The sequence below is a fragment of the Lithobates pipiens genome, unplaced genomic scaffold (assembly GCF_037356315.1).
Source record: "Lithobates pipiens isolate NorthernLeopardFrog02 unplaced genomic scaffold, aLitPip1_a1.2 Scaffold_3, whole genome shotgun sequence".
NCBI lineage: Eukaryota > Metazoa > Chordata > Amphibia > Anura > Ranidae > Lithobates > Lithobates pipiens.
The window spans coordinates 131,706,775-131,730,213 of record NW_027507790.1 but is presented as its reverse complement, the minus strand read 5'-3'; positions in this window follow the sequence as shown (position 1 = coordinate 131,730,213).

Here is a 23,439-nt window from a genome sequence, read left to right as displayed (position 1 = left end):
AATTTCTAAGAAAGAACAATGATCAAGCCATTAAATTCAACCAATAAACACATTTTGCTAATATTCTTGTAACTACAGAGTAGATGACATAAAGTCTATTTCCTGACACAATGATATTTTTTGTCTTCAACAAACCCTGTCTAGTGTATAACATGTTGATTCTCAACAGAACTCACAGTGAGCAGTAGAGCTATGGACTCAGGCAGGGATTGTTAACTGAATGTATTAGAGTCAAAAGAATTACTAGGATGAGATCGGTGTGTGGTGGCTAGGGATGAGCTTCGTGTTCGAGTCGAACGTACGTTCGACTCGAACATTGGCTGTTCGTGTGTTCGGCGAATTCCGAACGTTTTGGCCGTTCGCGTCAAAATTCGAGTGACGCGCGCGTGGACCATAATGCACTGCGTTGGCGCAGTGCATTGCTGCCCGATGATTGGCCAAGCATGCACTGTGACCCCGCATGCTTGGCCAATCGCAGCGCCGGCAGCGAGGAGAGCCATGATTGGCCACAGGCATCCTGCCTGTGGCCAATCATAGCTCAGGCTGTGTAGTGCACGCCCCACACTATATAAGTCCGCCTTTGAGGCGGCCTCGTGTAGTGTGTTACTTAGCATCTGAAGCAGTGGGTGTTCTGTGTAACTTCAACACAGTACACACCAATCGTTTTTGGCTGATTTCCTATCTTGCTGCTGTGTAGTGGTTGTTGTCTGTGCCCTGACTGCAGTATACACCACTATATTCACCTCACCTATATAGCTAGTGATCTAGCTTTAACCACTTAACAACTGCCCATTGCCGATTAACGGCTTCAGGGGGGTTGTTTAACTCTGAGAGGCCGTTAATTAACGGCCTCCCAGAATTCTGCTCTCGCGTGCCCCGAGGTGTGCGCACTCGAAAGCATCCGTGACCGCCGGGTCGCATCACGGATCATGGTAAATGGCCGCTCATAGCGGCCGTTTACCACGTGATTGCTCCGTCAAATGACGGAGTGATCACTTGGAAACAAACCGGCGTCATGTTATGACGCCTGTTCCTCCCTCCCCTCTCTGTACCGATCGGTACAGCGGAGGGGAAAGAGATCGGTGTCAGCAGCGATGTGGGCTGCATCTGCAGTGCCCACATCGCTGCTCACCAAATTTAACCCCTCAATTCCCTGCCAATACTCTGCAATACCAGTGCATACTCTGCAGTACCCTGCCATTACTCTGCAGTACCCCCCATTACTCTGCAGTAACCCCCATTACTCTTCAGTACCCCCCAATACTCTGCAGTACCCGCCATTACTCTGCAGTACCCCCCATTACTCTGCAGTAACCCCCATTACTCTGCAGTACCCCCAATACTCTGCAGTACCCTGCCATTACTCTGTAGTACCCCCCAATACTCTGCAGTACCCTGCCATTACTCTGTAGTACCCCGCCAATACCCCGCCAATACTCTGTAATACCCTGCCATAAATTGCCATACCCAGCCATACTCAGAGATACCCAGCCATACTCGGTGATACCCTGAAATACCCAGCCATAGACGCCCCCCACCCCTCACCGCCCTCCGGTGCTTCTACCAACTCGCCAGTACGATCAAAGCCAGAATCTTTTTTTTATTTTTTATTTCAGGCTTCCCAGCCTAGAGGTGAGATGTGGGGTCATATTGACCCCCCAGATTTCACTGTAAAGAGGACCTGTCACCCCATATTCCTATTACAAGGGATGTTTACATTTCTTGTAATAGGAATAAAAGTGATCAAATATATATTTTTGGGGAAAAAAATGTCAAACTAAAATAAATAAAGTAAAATGAACAATAAAAAAATAAAATAAAAATTAAAGCGCCCATGTCCCCATGTGCTCGCATGTGCCACACATGTGAGGTATCGCCGAGAATGTTAGAGCGAGAGCAATAATTCTAGTCCTAGACCTCCTCTGCAACTCAAAACATGTAACCAGTAAAAAAAAAAAATTAAAGTGTCGCCTATGGGGATTTTTTAAGTAGCGACGTTTGGCGCCATTCCACGGGCATGTGCAATTTTGAAGAGTGACATGTTTGATATCTATTTACTCAGCGTAACTTCATCTTTCACTTTATGCAAACATTGGGCTAACAAGTGGTTAATAATAGAGCTTGCAGTCAGTAGTGTTAGGAGATAGTGCGTGCTGTCTGCGTGCTCTGTACCCAGTACATACCGCTATAATATAGGGCAGGCCCCTACTTTCAAACATCCAACTTACAAACATCTCCTACTTGCAAACGCAAGGAGACAGCAGCAAGTGAGATGAAAAAAGATGGACGACAAAACAAATTATACAGGGGTGATAACCCTTCCCTATGTTTTCCAAAAAGCTTAAAGATAGTTTTTTTGACTGGAGCTACACTTTAAAAATGTACCGGTTGAAAATGACAAACAGATTCAACTTAACACAACAAACCTACACAGTCCCTGTCTTGTTTGCACCGCCTGTATACTGCTGTTCTGAGTATATAGGGCCTGGGGGCCACACGCATTTCCTTTTTTTAATATGGGTATGGGGTTCCCCTTAATATGTGTATAAGACCCAAAGGGGCTGGTAATGGGCAGGGAGGGCTACCCATGCCATTTTTCTCAATGATTTTCAACCATATTGCAGGAACCAGATATAACATTAAAACCGCAAGCAGTTTTAAATGGTGTTATTTCCGTTTAATGTCATTTTGTGCAGGGACTGTTCTAAACACGGGAAACACGTGGCACTTCACAGGCATACTACAGACACCCCCCAGGCACCATATTTAAAGGAATATTTCACTTTTTTTTTTTTCACTTTAATCGTCATTAAAATCAGTGCTCCCGCCAAAACGGACATTTTTAAAACTTTTTTTTGCAGTGACCCATGTCCCCTGAGGCAGGAGGCAGGTCCCCAAACCCTTTTTAGGACACTATCTTGCATATTAGCCGTTAAAATTAGCACTTTCCAATTCGAACGTTCGAGTCCCATAGACTTCAATGGGGTTCTAACGTTCGTACCGAACGCGGGGGTCGTTCGCAGGTTCTGGTGCGAACCGAACCGGGGGGTGTTCGGCTCATCCCTAGTGGTGGCCTAGCTTGTTTACTAGATGTTTTTATCGCTAGCTGTGTCCCCGTTGGAAAGATTTACCCTCTGAATCTGAACTGGTGATGGCAAATTAAAAACTTTACTGCTATCGCTAGAACTAGAGGTGATGGTATCTCTTACACCTGTTCCTGTTATAGCTTACAGCTATTTCCCCTCACTTTATAGAGATTTCCTTCATTTCCTGTTGTGTCTGCCCTTTAAACCTTCCCTGCTATATCCAAAAATTAAGAAAAAAATATTTTATATCTTAAAGCATTGAGGTTATGTGACAATTGGCATTGTAAACAGTGTTTAATTAAGTTCTTTGAATTCATAATCATAGCTTCCAACTCTGCTATATTTGGAGGGACTGTCCCTATTTAGGAACCCTCTGTTCTCTATCCTTCCATCTGTCTTTCCTCCATTTTTGTCCCTCTTTTTATACTGTGTATCCACCTCTATAAAAAAAAGAAAATACGCTATTTAATGACTGAAAGTATTACACAATACAAAACTGTCCATTCAATGTATATATTATTACATTTGCTATGTTTAATAAATATATATAAATGGTTCATACAGTATGTTTGCAGCATAGGCAGGACCAGGCACAACCTCCAGTTCCCCTCCTCACCTTCCCTGACTGTGGTCCAAGCTCACTCCTTATGTTCCTCAGCATTTCAAATCTGATATAGTTTACTCATAAAATGTTATACTCACATAACCACAGATATAACAACCACTTTAAAAAATTAGGACCCCAGTGTTGTGTTTAGAGGAAAAGCTCACCAGATTTCCATAACTCGTTTTAAGCAATGTGCTCTCCACAGACAAGCATGGTCGGCAGAACATCCAGTCTGTCCTTTCTCTGGGATTTTCTACAATCAAGCAGTAACAAGCACAACCTCCAACTCCTCTCCACCATGCCTCCAGCTCTGGTCCGGCATCAAGGTAAAAACATTTCCATAGTGTAGTGTGCTTTAGAACCCAAAGTGTCATAGTCATCAATTATTATACTTACATAACAACAAATATAACAGCTCCTTAAAATCTAAGGATTCCAATACCTTAGATAAATAAAAGGCTCATGACACTTACATGACCCCCTTATGAATGAGCAAGTTCTGAAATTCTTTCCCCAGGTGTAAGTAACTGGCAGGACCTTCAGGTTCTCCCTCTCTCTCCACCAACATTTTCTTCATGCAAGAAGGAACAACGCGCTTCCACTTCTCTGATGTAGCCAAGATTCACCCCTTCTGCTCCTCAATTCAGACCAGCATTACAACACAAATACCTCCATAATACCGAAAGTTTCAAAACCAAAAGTGTTTTATTCATAAAGGTTATACTCACATAAAACCAAATGTAGAAAGTTCCTTTAAAATCACAGTTCTCGGTCTTCTGAGTGCACCTGCTAATGGCTACGATCTTGACCCACCTTATAGATAAACTGACCTGTGGAATCACAAAGCCCCTTGGCATCTCCCAGGACAGACAGTAATATACACTGTACCTGAAATTCAGCAAAGCACCTATTGGAATTTCAATCGAATGACAAGGCTTACCACCTTCTGTAAAGCAATCCATTGTGTGTGGGGGGGGGGGGGGGGGGGGGTGCTTTTATCCCAATGGGGATTTTGTTTTAAAATAAACTGCACCGCCAATTGTGCATTGACTTTATTGGGCGCATTTAAAAACTGTCTATTCCACACCTGCCAAATTAAAAATGGCCTAAAAGCATAGCAGCCACGGCATATGTAGAGCCCCATTTGCCTGTAAAGGTACGATTTGGGTAAGCGATTGGGGGCAGTATAACCACAGCTATCCTACCTGGCCCTAAATCCTTGAAAACTTTATAAATAATTACCAAGTCTTTTTGTTTGTTTTTTTCACATTTGAATGAATCTGTCAGGACTAGGGGGACAAACAGAAAAATACATCTTCATTAGCATGCAGGCAAGGTCTATGTACAGTACATGCCTGCTTGCCTATTGCTGCTTGAAGCTTTGCCAATTCTGAATAAAATAGGCGGCAGTTGTTCTGGATGTTTGCTATTTCTGGAAGCTGCTCATTATGAAGTTTGTCAGAAGCCTGCCAAATTCAGCTAGCTGGGTACACCCCTGTGCGATGGCATCTGCAGATAAGTCTCACTGGAAGTTCATAGATTTGGACATACAGCCGGGAGGGATACAGCACACAGATATATTCATTAATGCTACTGTGAAGAGCGGAACATAATTCTATGACAGAGTCCTACTAGTAACATTATAACTGAACCAATATGGCTAACGGTGTTAATTACTGTGACGATGCTGATACTAATGGAAAGTGAGTTTGGTTTTGTCAGTAGTCATTATTCTTCTTCTCATTACTAATACATTTGCTATGCTCTTTATTCCTTAAACAAAATTAAAACGCTGATGTGGAATTTTTAATACAATATAATGAAAGCAAGCAAAAAGTGTAGTTATAATAATTTTATAATCATGAAACTATATCATTGAACAAGCCCTTGGGAGCAGAAAAGTAAAGTGTCACTTTTGACAAATTTGATATTTCAACAGTGACAAAAGTAGCTGTATTTGTAAATGTATTTCATGTTTCAAGTCCATGGCCAATTATAAAATATGTTTGCTTATTACCATATCATTGCCTAAAGCTGAACTCCAGGCCCAAAAACGTTTCTATTTAAATATATAAAAAAATGCAAATATCACTGATAAAATATATCAATATATGTATCACTGATCCAAGCGCTCAATGGATGACTTCCTAATAAAGCTGCTGTTATAATCATAAAGCATATCTATACACATATATAGTAAAACATATTCAGACCCAAGTCCCAAACAGAACTACTATATTAACAGCGCTTTTAATATAGTAGTTCTGTTTAGGACTTCGGTCTGAATATGTTTTACTATATATGTGTATAGATATTTAAATATATTCCTCAATAGCCACAAAGAATATATACTCACCGGCCACTTTATTAGGTACACCCGTTCAATTGCTTGGTAATGCAAATTGCTAATCAGCCAATCACATGGCAGCAACGCAATGCATTTAGGCATCTAGACGTGGTGAAGAGGACTTGCTGAAGTTCAAACCGAGCATCAGAACGAGCAAAAAAGGAGATTGAAGTGACTTTGAATGTGGCATGGTTGTTGGTGCCAGATGGGCTGGTCTGAGTATTTCAAAAACTGCTGATCTACTGGGATTTTCACACACAACCATCTCTGGGGTTTACAGAGAATGATCTGAAAAAGAGAAAATATCCATTAAGAGGCAGTTGTGTGGATGAAAATGCCTTGATGTCAGAAGTCAATGGGCATGTCAATAGGCAGACTGGTTCGAGATGATAGAAAGGCAACAGTGTCTCAAATAACCACTCCTTACAGCCAAGGTATGCAGAATACCATCTCTGAACGCACAACACATCGAATCTTGAAGCAGATGGGCTGCAGCATCAAAACACAGTGGGTGCCACTCCTGTCAGCTGAGAACAGGAAACTAAGGCTACAATTCTCATAGGCTCACCAAATTGGACAATAGAAGATTGGAAAAACGTTGCCTGGTCTGATGAGACTTGATTTCAGCTGCGACATTCAGATAGTAGGGTCAGAATTTGGCGTAAACACATGAAAGCATGGATCCGTCCTGCTAGTGAAGTAATGGTGTGGGGGATATTTTTTGGCACACTTTGGGCCCCTCAGTACCAATTGAACATTGTTTAAATGTTGTGGCCTACCTGAGTATTGTTGCTGACCATGTCCATCCCTTTACCCATGATGGATACTAGCAGGGTAATTCTCCATGTCACAAATCATCTCGCCACTGGTTTCTTGAACATAACAATGAGTTCACTGTACTCCAATGGCCTCTACAGTCACCAGACCTCAATCCAATAGAGCATCTTTGGGATGTGGTGGAACGGGAGATTCCCATCATGGATGTGCAGCCTACAAATCTGCAGCAACTGTGTAATGCTATAATGTCAATATGGACCAAAATCTCTGAGGAATGTTTCCAACACCTTGATGAATCTATCCCATGACGAATGAAGGCAGTTCTGAAGGCAAAAGGGGGTCCAACTTGGTACTAGCAAGGCGTACCTAATAAAGTGGTCGGTGAGTCTATAAACACTTTGTGTGCACCAAATGCATTTGCAAACCCAGATATTACCATGAAGACAATTACAAGAAGAACATGCAAAGTTTACGCTATATTTTTGCACAGATCTAGAAGAAATGCACAAAGATTACCAAGATCCAAGTAGGAATATATATCCTTCTTATATTCAGACAAGATTTGCCTATTCCAAAGTTCAGCTTTAAATACCTCACCATTTTAACCACTTTCAGACCGGACCAATTTGCTGGTCAAAGACCAGACCACTTTTTGCGATTCGGCACTGCGTCGCTTTAACTGACAATTGCGCGGTCGTGCGACGTGGCTCCCAAACAAAATTGACGTCCTTTTTTTCCCACAAATAGAGCTTTCTTTTGGTGGTATTTGATCACCCCTGCGGTTTTTATTTTTTGCGCTATAAACAAAAATAGAGCGACAATTTTGAAAAAAACGCATTATTTTTTACTTTTTGTTATAATAAATATCCCCCAAAAATATATAAAAAAACATTTTTTTCCCCCAATTTAGGCCGATACGTATTCTTCTACATATTTTTGGTAAAAAAAATCGCAATAAGCGATTATTGATTGGTTTGCGCAAAAGTTATAGCGTTTACAAAATAGGGATAGTTTTATAGCATTTTTATTAATAATTTTTTATTTTTTATTTTTTTACTAGTAATGGCGGCGATCTGCGATTTTTATTGTGACTGCGACATTTTCGGGGACCCATCGGACATTTTTGACACATTTTTGGGACCATTGTCATTTATACAGTAATCACTGCTATATAAATGCAGTGATTCCTGTGTAAATGACACTGGCAGTGAAAGGGTTAACCAGTGGGTGGCAGTGTAGGGGTTAAGTGTTCCTAGGGGTGTGTTACTAACTGTGGGGGGGTTGGGCTTTCATTTAGTGTACACTGATCTCTGCTCCAATCACATGGAGCAGAGATCAGCGTCACTAGTTGCTAGGCAGAATGGAAAAATGTTGTTTATACAGCATTTCCTCCATTCGGCCGCTCCGTGAGACGATCGCGGGGATGCCCGCGGCGATCGAGTCCGCGGGTCCCGCGACCGGACTCACGGGGGTCCCGACCAGCGCGGGAGCGCGCCGCCGGCGGCGCGCTCCCGATGGCACGGCGGCAACGAATATTGGACGTACATGTACGCCAATATGCCTGCCCGTGCCATGCTGTCGACGTACATCGTCGTGCGCTGGTCGGGAAGTGGTTAAAGTGTCCCTAATCCCAAACACTAAAACAAAATATGTTTTTATACATATGTAGTGCCGGTACCCCTAACGAGTACGCGCTATGTTCGCAAATTTAGTTTTTGCCCAAAACTATAGTTACGTTTTGGGGTTAATTGTGCTAAATTGTACTTTGGCATCAGTTTGGCTGGGCTGTATCAAGGTTCTGCCTGATCATAGGTGGGGTTCGCACCTGTGAGAGGCCTTAGAATGCAGTCTGGTTGGACGCATTAGGTACCAATCTCTCTCTCTGAGCCAATCAGTGGGAGTTTGTCTCGCTGTGTATTCCAGGAGAGGGTACTTAAGGTGCTGAAGTCACGTGGTTCTGGGTTCCGGTCCAGAAGTTGTTGCTGACTCCATGGTCCGGATCCTCCTGACCAGCCCCCAGGGGCCCTCATGACCTGGGGTGTGGATCCATCCATTTCCGAGCCTTGGAACTGGCTAGTTTGAGGCAGAGTAACTGGAAGGAGGATTCTAAGGTGTTCTGGTGCCGTCTCGGGTTTGGAGAGGCCCAGCAACTCTACATGCGACCAGGGGAGGACTCTTCAGTAAGAGCCATGCACAAGGCTGGCTGCTCTGTAAGAGCCTGGAAGCTGAGCTGCCATGGACATTGATTGAATCCACAATTCTTACAGTATTACCAGACCGGCTGAAAGATTCTGGTACAGTAAGAAAAGTTCCTACTTCTATCCTTCTGGTTACAACTAAGTTTTCCAACCAAGTCTGTATAAGAAACTTTGAATGCTAGAATTACCTGTTGGTTGCTGAACCCAAAGTCAAGGATTTATCCAACAGTTAAAGAATCCAGTTGCGAGCGGCTGTTCCCTGGATTATGTACAGAGAGCGACTTTTATTGAAGTCAGCATGTCCTCTATTCCCAATTTAGAGACTGAGTTTGTTTAACTGTTTTATGCAAAATAAAAATCCTAACAAGGAATTCAAGTGTCAGTCTCTGCCATTACTGGGTTATCAACCCTGGGAACCCCTAGACAAGGACAATGAGTACGAGCTGGAGGAGGTAATCCCAGGAAAACGCATCCGCTCCTTCGGGGGTAAGTGCTACACATATCCCTGTAATGATAAAATGTTTCTCTTTTTTTTGTCAGTTTTTTTGTCCTGCTTTCAGTGAATTTGTCTAGGGTGACAACTGCCTACTCAGTTCAGCTGCAGCTTTGTCACCCTTAACTACACACTACTGATCTGGACCACAAGCAGCCTTTTTCTGCCATAATTACCTGTAAAGTTATAATGTTCAGTATGCATATACAGTATCCACAGCAGTGGGGGTAGGTTGATCGGTCCCACCACCCCACCATCGCTCAATCGTCAGCCCACCAGCCCTGCACTTACCCTTACCCCATCAAGGTCGCAGGCAGTGCTTCCTCCTCCTCGGCAGCCAATACAATCGCTTCTCGTCTCAGTCAATCGGGTCTCAGGACCCACTTCCTGATTGGACAGGGGGAGAATCAAGAAGCCAGAAGCAAATAATAATTTGACATTGTCACACACCTGGGTGGGCTCAGAATGCAGTGCTCTGCGCCCCAAGCCCACTCTTTTTTGAAGCCAATTAGAGCCTCTGGCTCTAATCACGTGCTTCTAAAAAAGAAAAAACCCCATTGGAATTCATGCGTCTGGCGCCCTGCATGAAGATTAGGGGCCGAGCGCATGGATTGGGGGGGGGGGCACCCTTATGGACGGGCTGCCAATGATACACAGTAAGTTCTTACAAGATGTCTACAGTGTATGCACATACAGCATCTCACAAAAGTGAGTACACCCCTCACATTTTTGTAAATATTATGTCTTTTCATGTGACAACACTGAAGAAAAGTAGTGAGTGTACAGCTTGTATAAAAGTGTAAATTTGATGTCTGCCACAGAATAAATAAACGCACAGCCATTAATAATGTCTAAACCGCTGGAAAACAAAATTCAGTACACCCCAAATTGGGCCCAATTAGCCATTTTCCCTCCCCGATGTCATATGACTCGTTAGTATTACAAGGTCTCAGGTGTGAATGGGGAGCAGGTGTTAAATTTTGTGTTATCGCTCTCACTCTCTCATACTGGTCACTAGAAGTTCAACATGGCACCTCATGGCAAAGAGCTCTCTGAGGATCTGAAAAAAAAAAAATTATTGCTCTACATAAAGATGGTTTAGGCTATAAGAAGATTGCCAGGACCCTGAAACTGAGCTGCAGCACGGTGGCCAAGACCACACAGCGGTTTAACAGTACAGGTTCCACTCAGGACAGGCCTTGCAATGGTGGATCAAAGAAGTTGAGTGCACATGCTCAGCGTCATATCCAGAGGTTGCCTTTGGGAAATACATGTATGAGTGCTGCCAGCATTGCTGCAGAGGTTGAAGGGGTTGGGGGTCATCCTGTTTGCGCTCAGGTGGTTAGTGCCACACACTGCATCAAATTGGTCTGGGCCACAGGGCAGTATTCTAACATGATAACGAACCCAAACACACCTTCAAGACAATAACTTGCCTTGCTAAAGAAGCTGAGGGTAAAGGTGATGGACTGGCTAAGCATTTCTCCAGACCTAAACCCTATTGAGCAGCTGTGGGGCACCTTCAAACGGAAGGTGGAGGAGTGCAAGGTCTGTAACATCCACAAGCTCTGTGATGTCATCATGGAGGAGTGGAAGAGGACTCCAGTGGTAACCTGTGAAGCTCTGGTGAACTCCATGCCCAAGAAGGTTAAGGCAGTGCTGGAAAATAATGGTGGCCACATAAAATATTGACAATTTGGGCCCAATTTGGACATTTTTACTCACTTTTGTTGCCAGTGGTTTAGACATTAATGGCTGTGTGTTGAGTTATTTTGAGGGGACAGCAATTTTATACTGTTATACAAGCTGTACACTCACTACTTTACATTGTAGCAAAGTGTAGTTTCTTCAGTGTTGTCACATGAAAAGATATAATTCAACAATAAAAAATGTGAGGGGTGTACTCACTTCTGTGAGATACTGTAGGTCTGTCCACACAATCGGGCAAGGGAGGTCAAATCAGACTTTTGAGCTGCAGTTTTATTGCCCTCTGCCGACCTCCCACTGGCAAATGCAGCCACTCAGGGCTGTACACATGCCACGGCCCCATGCTTACGTTGCCCATTGGATTTCCCATTAATTCCTGTACTGGAGAAAGTGGGCACCAGAGCTAAGTGAAGGTGTTTTTTTCCGAATGAGGACACGGAAAGTAATAAAATCCTCACAGGGGTTCTAACCTTTCCAAAAAAGGTTGTATATATACATACAATTTTGCTTGAAATAAGAAGAGCATTGTCAATGTTTAAAGAAATTAATGTGCAAAATGAAAGCTTCCTTAAATCTGTAAAAGAAGGTTTTGACTGCAGCATACCTCTCAGCCTCCTAAGCTGCATACTAGATCTGTCTCAGTTAATTAATTTCCAGCGATGCATAAATGTACATGAGGTTAAAGAGCTCTCTCTTTGTTAGATAATGCCGTTGTTAGATAATGCTGATCAAAAATATGCTTATCTACAGTAGGGACAAGCCAAACTGTCCTGAGTTTGGCGAACTTCAAAGTAGTTTGAATGCTGAACTGTATTGAGATCAATGAAAGCCGAATCTGTCAAATCAAAAATGCCCATTTTCTCGGATGGTAGGCAAACTAAAAAAAAAAAAAACAGCATGGAGGCCAGGGGAAGGGGATGGGCACTGCACTGGGAACATACACCAGTGCAAAAAATGTTTTCAAAAAAATTCCATTTGGCTGGGAACAGTAATTGTTTCTTTTTAAGTTTAAACATTTATGAAGGAAAAGTGGTTATCATTAAATGACAATAGCTGTCCCTGCTGGGAGTAGACACTTATTATTGCTAGCCACTAGCGATAATCGCATGAGAATCTGGGAGGCTGGTTTTACCCAATTTGATTTATCAATCAGTTTGGTTTATTCAGCATGCCCATTGACGGTTTGAACCGTGTATAGCCGGCTTAATCTGAGCATGCAGCTGGCCAGGAAATAGAGGGAGAATGAGCACCCCCCCCCCCCCCCCCCCATACCATGTCTTCAACATGGGATAGGTGCCTTGCCAAGAAGTACCTCCCCCTTAAAGTCACCTTGTTTTCATGTTGATGAGAATAAGGGCCTCTTTCCCAGTGGTTGTCAGGGTTTGTGAGCAGGGGCTTATCAGAATCTGGAAGCCCCCTTTAAAAATAAACAGGCCCCCAGATACATGAATGAGTAAGGAGTATGTAGAGCAGCTCTATTCATTCACAAACAACTAGAGATAAAGACACATAAACATTTGACAAGTCCTTTATGACAAAACAATACCAAAAAAGGTCCCTGTTGTAAATCCCGTTGCCTGCCAACTCACGGAAATGAAAAACCCAATGGACCCGGCGCAGACAACAGATCACAATGGTACTCCTGCTGAATGACAGCTCCCCATGCTGTCATAAGCTATAGTTTATCTGGTTGATCATAGAAGTTCATTATGGATCTGAGCTGAAATAAGGAGAAAACAGCGTGATAAGGTCTGCCAAAATCTTAGAGTGCATCAGGATGCTGCAATGTCCTCGAAGCTCCAGACAGAAAGACACTTTCTAGTTTATGTATTGGTAGGCTATGTGCTTTGGAGGTAAAAGAAAAATAAATGAATTAATATACCCAATATATAATCTGTTGGTGTATAGAAAATAAAATTTAAAACAGACCCTAACTGCATCCGGGAACCACAAACTGAAAACGTATTTAATTCATTTTTAATATTCAGAGCAAACTCACCCAATAAATGTACTTTGTTCATAGATTGCTTTGAAAACGCCCCCCCCCCCCCCCCAAAATTTGTAACTGTGACCATCTGTAGTAAAGAAAAAATGAGCATAAAGCTCAAACATATAGGAAAAGACTCTGGAAGAGAATTTCCTAAAAATTTTGTGGGAACAATAGGGACTATTGCGGTATTGTGTAATAATCAAAAAATAATCATTAAAATTCAATCACATTTTATTATGAATGGATACACACAGGTAGTAGAAAAACATATACACAAAAAAAGATCAAAACAAACAGAATATACTCAATCCATTAGGAGGACAGAATAAATACAAGGGTGGTTTGAAAAGTTCCCAACAAGAAGGGATTTTTTGCAGGAGTGTAGAGTTGACGTATAAATCCGACCGGTTTCACGGCACTAGAAAAGCCGCTTCCTCAGGGAACGTCGCCTACAAATCTAATGTATACAAGGAAAATTATATGATTTTTCAATAGGTACAATAATCTGAACATTTATGACCATAAGTACATAAATAAAAATACAACCAGAAATAATCATAATAGAAACATAATAGTACATAAATGGAAATACAACCAAGGATAATCATAATAGAAACGTCATGACTCACCCCTGGATCTCCCAAACCCCTCAACACCAGAGCGACCAACTTCGAGACACCCAAAATTGGGGTGCCCCCCCTGGGGGCAGACACGGGGGTGCAATAAGTAGAGAGACTATACGCTACGGATGGAAAAACTAGAATAAAAAAGTAATGGAATAATCCGTTTAGGGTAAGTATATATAGAGGTATTTTAAAGCCCATGGACAGGAAAATTTGGGAAGTTAGATTTGTTAAAAAATAGATAAATAAAGTCTATCACACCAAAAAAGACACCCAGTGGTCCATGGTCTGTATAGCTAGGTGACAAGATGCTGGAAGCTAAAGAGTACAACTATTAAGCAAAACCTACCCCAACTTTGTCAGAATTACTAAAGGGTATACTGCATTGTATATGACCCGACAGATCTTCAGTGTAAAAGACCAGCAGGTTTGGTAGTAGATTTGCTCTAATTGAAGAATTTAAGAGGTAAAAAAATATATCAGCTGGGGTCATAAATGCAGACAGACTGAGGTTAGAGAGCATAGATATAAGGAACAAGAGAATAAAGATACAGTAATCATATTACCTTTAAGATGGTGACCATATACGTGTGTGTCTCTTCCACAATGGCGCCGCTCTGGAAATAAAATTCCAGCAGCGCTTTACATACCCCCAACCCGGAAGTAGTCAGAGCGTAACTGTGCGCTCCTTCTCAGTGTCCCCCCAGCTACTGCGCAGGTGCGGAATACGCGCGTGCGCAGAAAAACGTTCCTCATAGACAAAGTAGAAAGGGGAACGCTAGAGGATGTGGCTAGGCGGGGACTTACACAACAGGCAGTTCCCGTCCGCCGTCACTCTAATCGAGGCAGGGATGCTTCCGGGTCAAACAACCAGCGTGACGCGTATCTCCGTGTGCGCTGCTCCTCCCCACTGAACTAAGTGTCCGCAGTGGAGTGAGAGGGGCATAGATGGTAAAAACCCCTACGGTTGCCACATGTCCGCCCATGAGGGGGAGAATAAACTCCTCAGGTTGCTACGGTTGAGGGGCAAAGCCAGGGGGGAGCCATGACATATACATTAAATATAACAAAAAACACACAGAATAACAGGAGTCACACGGCTACAGGCTTCCAATTTGAAATGGTGAAATTTCTTGTTCTCGAAGTCATCCCACAGGACCCCAGAGGGGGAAATTGGGACCAGGCTATCTTGACACGAGAAACATTATGGATAGAGGGGCTAAATGCTCTCACCCCTCCTGGCCTAAATGAAGCTCACTCCTATAAGTGTTTCCCTTTATGCACATGTGTATGTATGTGCATATATACATATATATATATAAAAAATATGCTGTATTGATAGGATGTTGCTATGATGCACGTACATGCATATGTGCTTTCTATAGGGTCAACCAGTTGAAGAGATCCTCCTGAGGTGAAGATCTCTCTTCTTCTTAGCACTTCTAGAACGCAGTTCTGCTTGCTTCATTTTATTATCTCTCATTGATGATTGTTTTGTTCATTCCTTCCTTCCATCCTTACTCACCGGGGGTTAACACTCTTTGGATATACCCAGTATTCTAGTTTATTATTTTATTTTATTATTTTTTCAATTCCCCATTAAATTTCATTAAGTCTAAAAAGGGGATGTTACTATTGTCCACCATATAAGTGAACTGCAAATTGAATTGATTTGTATTGAGAATATCAATGAAGATTTTAAGATCTGATTTCGTGCCGGTCCATACAATGAACAAATCATCAATGTATCGGTACCAGCATAATACTGAATTTAGAAAATGTTGTAAGGTATCCTCACTAAAGACATATCTTTCCCATGCGCCTAGGTAGAGATTTGCGTAGGAAGGAGCACAGGAAGTGCCCGTGGCCAAACCCTGTACTTGTAAATATAGCTGGTCCATGAACAAAAAATAATTCCTTGTTAGAATAAATTTAAGTAATTTCAAAATAAAACTGTTAAGGGGCCAAGAAGTATAATCCTGTTCTTTTAGAAAGGTTTCAACCATCCAGACACCCTGCTCGTGGGGGATATTTTTTAAATTCCCCATTAAATTGCATTCTCTCCTTTAATTGAGAGGTCACTAATATATGTGATTATGGCAAATTCCTGAAGGGATAGTTCCATTTGAGTATTATTCACAGTTTTGATGGCTGTCATTGGCTATCGGCTCTGGTTACCTATGTGGGACTATTGGTTTGAATTGCCCCGCTTCGTGCCCGAGCCTGTAGCCGTGTGACTCCTGTTATTCTGTGTGTTTTTTGTTATATTTAATGTATATGTCATGGCTCCCCCCTGGCTTTGCCCCTTAACCGTAGCAACCTGAGGAGTTTATTCTCCCCCCCATGGGCGGACATGTGGCAACCGTAGGGGTTTTTACCATCTATGCCCCTCTCACTCCACTGCGGACACTTAGTTTAGTGGGGAGGAGCAGCGCACACGGAGATACGCGTCGCGCTGGTTGTCTGACCCGGAAGCATCCCTGCCTAGATTAGAGTGACGGCGGACGGGAACTGCCTGTTGTGTAAGTCCCCGCCTAGCCACATCCTCTAGCGTTCCCCTTTCTACTTTGTCTATGGGGAATGCTTTTCTACGCACGCGTGTATTCCGCACCTGCGCAGTAGCTGGGGGGACACTGAGAAGGAGCGCACAGTTACGCTCTGACTACTTCCGGGTTGGGGGTATGTAAAGCGCTGCTGGAATTTTATTTCCAGAGCGGCGCCATTGTGGAAGAGACACACACGTATATGGTCATCATCTTAAAGGTAATATGATTACTGTATCTTTATTCTCTTGTTCCTTATATCTATGCTCTCTAACCTCAGTCTGTCTGCATTTATGACCCCAGCTGATATATTTTTTTACCTCTTAAATTCTTCAATTAGAGCAAATCTACTACCAAACCTGCTGGTCTTTTACACTGAAGATCTGTCGGGTCATATACAATGCAGTATACCCTTTAGTAATTCTGACAAAGTTGGGGTAGGTTTTGCTTAATAGTTGTACTCTTTAGCTTCCAGCATCTTGTCACCTAGCTATACAGACCATGGACCACTGGGTGTCTTTTTTGGTGTGATAGACTTTAATTATCTATTTTTTAACAAATCTAACTTCCCAAATTTTCCTGTCCATGGGCTTTAAAATACCTCTATATATACTTACCCTAAACGGATTATTCCATTACTTTTTTATTCTAGTTTTTCCATCCGTAGCGTATAGTCTCCCTACTTATTGCACCCCCCGTGTCTGCCCCCAGGGGGGCACCCCAATTTTGGGTGTCTCGAAGTTGGTCGCTCTGGTGTTGAGGGGTTTGGAAGATCCAGGGGTGAGTCATGACGTTTCTGTTATGATTATCCTTAGTTGTATTTCCATTTATGTACTATTATGTTTCTATTATGATTATTTCTGGTTGTATTTTTATTTATGTACTTATGGTCATAAATGTTCAGATTATTGTACCTATTGATAAATCATATCATTTTCCTTGTATACATTAGATTTGTAGGCGACGTTCCCTGAGGAAGCGGTTTTTCTAGTGCCGCGAAACCAGTCGGATTTATACGTCAACTCTACACTCCTGCAAAAAATCCCTTCTTGTTGGGAACTTTTCAAACCACCCTTGTATTTATTCTGTCCTCCTAATGGATTGAGTATATTCTGTTTGTTTTGATCTTTTTTTGTGTATATGTTTTTCTACTACCTGTGTGTATCCATTCATAATAAAATGTGATTAAATTTTAATGATTATTTTTGGATTATTACACGATACCGCAATAGTCCCTATTGTTCCCACTAAACTTTTAGGAAATTCTCTTCCAGAGTCTTTTCCTATATGTTTGAGCTTTATGCTCATTTTTTCTATATACACTAATTGGGACGATGGTATCTTGCTTAAACTTGAGGCTGCCCCATTATTCATCTGGAGTAAAGGTAGATGGTGATCATGTAGCATTTACTTCCTGGAATCCATCTGCCCTTAGGCCAGCCATGCAGGCTGCAACAGCTGTTTAGCTAAGAAAGTTCCTCCTCCTTCTCCAAATAAAAAAAAATGGCCATGAAGACTCCTGGGATGTATGGTATCATTTTGGCCTACGCTAGGAACCAGGAAGCCACTGAAGAAATGTAAAAAAAAGTTTAAAACAAGTAAATATAATATACCTTTCTATCTATTTACTAATGCTAGCAGCATATGGATTAAAAATAGCTAATGTTGACAGAGAGAGTAAAGTTCAGCTTTAATAACATGAAAGACAAATTGCAAACTGCATTCACTATTAATCTTTCACTGACCCGATTGCAGGGACCTGAAACCTGATTGGTTCATATGAGTTAGTGCATTTTGTTCATCATCAGAGCTTTTTATCCTGCCTTATCAAATAACCCTTCATGTTTCTACCTTTATTCTCACAAATTGCTCTGCTTAGATTTTCTGAGTAATTCACGGCAGGGAATGTTACATATTTAACCTGTGATTTCCAAATGTGTCTAAAACAGATTACATTGAAATGCATTTTGAAAGGCTCTGCCTCCCACAGGGTTAAGAGTGGCAGTGAAGTGAGTAGTTCTGTAATTACAGTTTACAGCAGCAAGCACACTGCTACAGAGAATAGGAGGAAGGTCATCAGTCCAGCACAAGTATTTTGCAGAAGATTGCCAGTCTTTTCCCTCTCTAGGGAATGCACTGACAGAAATAGCGCAGCTCGGAATAAGATTGTCTCGGAACCTCTCTAAGTAACACAATGACAGACACTGTGTTAAGTATAAGAAGTTGGGAGCAGCAGAAAAAAAAAACATTCCTTTTGATAAGTAAATTGACTTAAATTAATAAACCTATTTTATGTAAATAATATTTTAATAAAGTTCAACAATTAACATAGCGTAAAGTCACATTTAAAAACGATGGACTAAAATTTGCAATTTCTACCTTGAGTCCACAAATAGTTTCTCAGTTATTCTATTCACACAAAAATGATGTGGAAGCTGCCTAATTATTTATGCTCATGTAAGAAAAGTTTGTGCTGTTTGTTTATGCCAAAATACATTTCCATTTTTTTTTTAAGTGCCCAGTCACTCAGAATCCATATATGCTTCAAATCTGCGAAGACAAGATGCAGATTGTATGATAGGTCTGTCGATAGGTGTAAGTGCCTGTGACGGACCACCTGACACCCAGCTTGGGTGCCTCTGTCAAGATACAGTTTGCTCTACTCTGGAACCAGGAACCAGATATTATACAGTGCCTTGAAAAAGTATTCACACCCCTTGATATTTTCCACATTTTGTCATGTTACAACCAAAAACGTAATGATATTTTATTCGGATTTCCATAAAGTGGATGGAAAATGATAAATGGTTTTCAAAATGTTTTACAAACAAATATGTGGAAAGTGTGGCGTGCATTTGTATTCTGCCCCCCTGAGTTAATACTCTGCAGAAACACCTTTCTCTGTACTTAAGACCCCTTTCACACTGCGACCATAGCGACGGCGGTAAAACACCGCTATTTTTAGCGGCGTTTTACCGTCGGATTTGCAGCGCATTTTGGCCGCTAGCGGGGCACTTTCAGCCCCCGCTAGCAACCGAGAAAGGGTTAAAACCACCCACAATACACCGCAATAGCGGCGTTTTGCCGGCGGGAATGCAGCGCTGCCCCATTGATTTCAATGAGGAGGAGCGGTAAACACACCGCTCCTTCACCTCTCCAAAGAAGCTGCTGGCAGGACTTTTCCTGACGTCCTGCCAGCGCAACGCTCCAGTGTGAAAGCCCTCTGGCTTTCTCACTGGAATGAATGGAACAGAAGTTTGAGGGCGGATTGCAGACGCTATTTCTAACGCTATAGCGCCTGCAAAATGCCCTCGGTGTGAAAGGGGTCTAAAGCTGCAAGTCTTTTTGGGTATGTCTCTATCAGCTTTGCACATCTAAAGAGGGACATTTTTGCCCATGCTTCTTTGCAAAATGGCTCAAACTTTGTAGAATGGATGGAGAGCATCTATGAACAGCAGTTTTCAAGTCTTGCCACGGATTCTCAATTGGATTTAGGTCTGGACTTTGACTGGGCAATTCTAACATGAATATGCTTTGATCTAAACCAAGGGTCTCCAAACTGCAGCCCTTTGCTAGTCTTTATCTGGTGCTTGGAGTACTATTCCTGCCAATTAAATGAGGCAATATTCCTCCTACTGACACCAACAACGGGGCACTATATCTCCCACTGATACCAATGATGGGGTAATATTACTCCCACTAATGCCAAGGATGGAGCATTACTCCTCTTCCTACTATCCTACTGACCACAAACCCTGAGCCAATGTTTATTCTCACTGATGCTGGGCCCTAGACATTTGCCACTGGCCACAATCCGGCCCCCCTAAAGTCTAAAGGATAGTAAACTGGCCCTTTGAGAAATTTGGAGGTCCCTGATCTGACTATCCTATTCCTCACCAATGTTCATGTTGATAGCTTTTAAGAACATTTTTGTTTCAGGGCACCACCACCAGTGCCTAAGGCCCAATTTTTCTGCCCCGTTTAACAGGGGCGTATAATTATAATTTTTGCTGTAATATTTTGCAGCACGGCTCGCTCTTGCGCTCAACTTGAGTATCTGTGAGGGGTTGCAGTGTTGTGGCACCACCACCAGTGCCTAAGGCCCAATTTTTCTGCCCCTGTTTAACAGAGCCGTGTAATTAAAATTTTTGCTGTAATGTTTCGTAGCTGGGCTCGTTCTTGCGCTCAACTAGAGTATCTGTGAGGGGTTGCAGCGTTGTGGCGCCACCACCAGCGCATAAGGCCCAATTTTTCTGCCCCTATTTAACAGGGGTATGTAATTACAATAGTTGCTCTAACATTTCACAGCAGGACCCGTTCCTGCACTCAACAAGAGTATCTGTGAGGCTTTACAGTGTTATACTTTTATTCCTTTAGAAATTTAATTTTGTGACCATAGTATGCCACTTTACCGGCATACTATAGTCACCCCCCAGGTATGATATTTAAAGGAATATTTCACTTTTATTTTTTCACTTTAAGCATTATTAAAATCACTACTCCCGAAAAAAACTGCAATTTAAAAAAAAATTTTTTTTGCATTGATACATGTCCTGTGGGGCAGGACCCAGGTCCCTAAACACTTTTTAGGACAATAACTTGCATATTAGCCTTTAAAATTCGCACTTTTGATTTTTCACGTTTGGGTCCCATAGACTTTAACAATGTTTGAATGTTCGCGCAAGCTTTCGGTCCGTTCACATGTTTTGCCGCAAACCGAACCAGAGGGGTGTTCGCCTCATCCCTAATATATATACACATATACATACATATATGTATACATACATACACATATACACATACAGTTGTGCTCATAAATTTACATACCCTGGCAGAATTTATGATTTCTTGGCCATTTTTCAGAGAATATGAATGATAACACAAACTTTTCTGTAGTGTTTGACTGAAGCCATTTATTATCAATCAACTTTGTTTATGCTTTCTAAATTATAATAACAGCAGAAACTACCCAAATGACCCTGATCAAAAGTTTACATACCCTGGTGATTTTGGCCTGATAACATGCACACAGGTTGACACAAAGGGATTTGAATGACTTTTAAAGGTAACCTTCCTCACCTGTGATCTGTTTGCTTGTAATTAGTGTCTGTGTATAAAAGGTCAATGAGTTTTTGGACTCCTAAAAGACCCTTGCAACCTTCATCCAGTGCTGCACTGACGTTTCTGTATTCTGAGTCATGGGGAAAGCAAAAGAATTGTCAAAGGATCTGGGGGAAAAAGGTAGTTAAACTGTATAAAATAGGACGGGATATAAAAAGATATCCAAGGAATTGAGAATGCCAATCAGCGGTGTTCAAACTCTAATCAAGAAGTAGAAAATGAGGGGTTCTGTTGAAACCAAACCACGGTCAGGTAGACCAACTAAAATTTCAGCCACAACTGCCAGGAAAACTGTTCAGGATGCAAAGAAAATCCCACAAATAACTTCAAGTGAAATACAGGACTCTGAAAACATGTGGTGTGGCTGTTTCAAGATGCACAATAAGGAGGCACTTGAAGAAAGATGGGCTGCATGATCAAGTCGCCAGAAGAAAGCCATTACTATGCAAATGCCACAAAGTATCTGAAACCTTCTTTTACAAAGTCATTTGGAGTGATGAGACCAAAATTGAGCTTTTTGGCCACAACCATAAACGCTACATTTGAAAATAAGTCAACAAGGCCTATGATGAAAGGTACACCATTCTTACTGTGAAACATGGAGGTGGATCGCTGATGTTTTGGGTATGTGTGAGCTACAAAGGCACAGGAAATTTAGACAAAAGTGATGGCAAGATAAATGAATGCAGTATGTTATCATAAAATACTGGAGGAACATTTGCATTCATCAGCCAGGAAGCTGTGCTTGGGACATACTTGGACATTCCAACATGACAATTATCCAAAACTCAAGGCCAAGTCGACCTGTCATTGGCTACAGCAGAATTAAGTGAAGGTTCTGGAGTGGCCATCTCAGTCTCCTGACCTCAATATCATTGAGCCACTCTGGGGAGATCTCAAACATGCAGTTCATGCAAGACAGACCAATTTTTACAAGAACTGGAGTTTTTTTGACAAGATGAACGGGCAGCTTTACCATCTGAGAAGATAAAGAGCCTCATCCACAAATACCACAAAAGACTTCAAGTTGTCATTGATGTTAAAGGGGGCAATACACTGTATTAAGAACTGGGGTATGTAAATGTTTGATTAGGCTAATTTGGGTAGTTTCTGCTGTCATTATGATTTAAAAAGAGTAAACACAGTTGATTGATAATGAATGGCTTCAGCCAAACATAACCATGAGTGAAAGAAAAGTTTTTGTGTTATCATTCATATTTTCTGAAAAATGGCCAAGAAATCATAAATTCTGCCAGGGTATGTAAACTTATGAGCACAACTGTATATACATACACATATACATATGTATATAGATACATACAAACACATATACATATACACACATGCATGTGCATACATGTTCATACATACACACACATACACATGCAGGCCTCAAAATTTAAAGTTCTGAGCTACTAGCCAGGCCTTAAGAGTTAATCGCCACCTGTTGCCCCACCCAAACTCTACCTTTCTCTGTCCCTAAACACACCCCTGTAAATGATCTCATGAAAAAAACACTGTTAAATGTTTTACTCAGAATTACCTCCGCCTCCCTCAGTACACCTCGTTTTTCCAACCTCCCCTCACCAGCGTACCTATGTCTCCAATTCTGCCCCCCTCCCCCCATTCTATCATACATATGCCTCCAATTCCGCCCCCTCCCCCAATCTATCATACCTATGACTCCAATTCCGCCTCCCCCCATTCTATCATACTGTGCCTCCAATTCTGCCCCCCTCCTCCCCATCTATCATACCTATGCCTCCAATTCCTCCCCTCCAATCTATCATACCTATGCTTCCAATTCCCCCCCTCCTCCCCTTCTATAATACCTATGCCTCCAAATCCTCCCCCCTCCTCCCCTCTATCTATCATACATATGCCTCCAATTCCTCCCCCCACCCCCCCAAATCTATCATACCTATGCCTCCAATTCCTCCCCCCTCC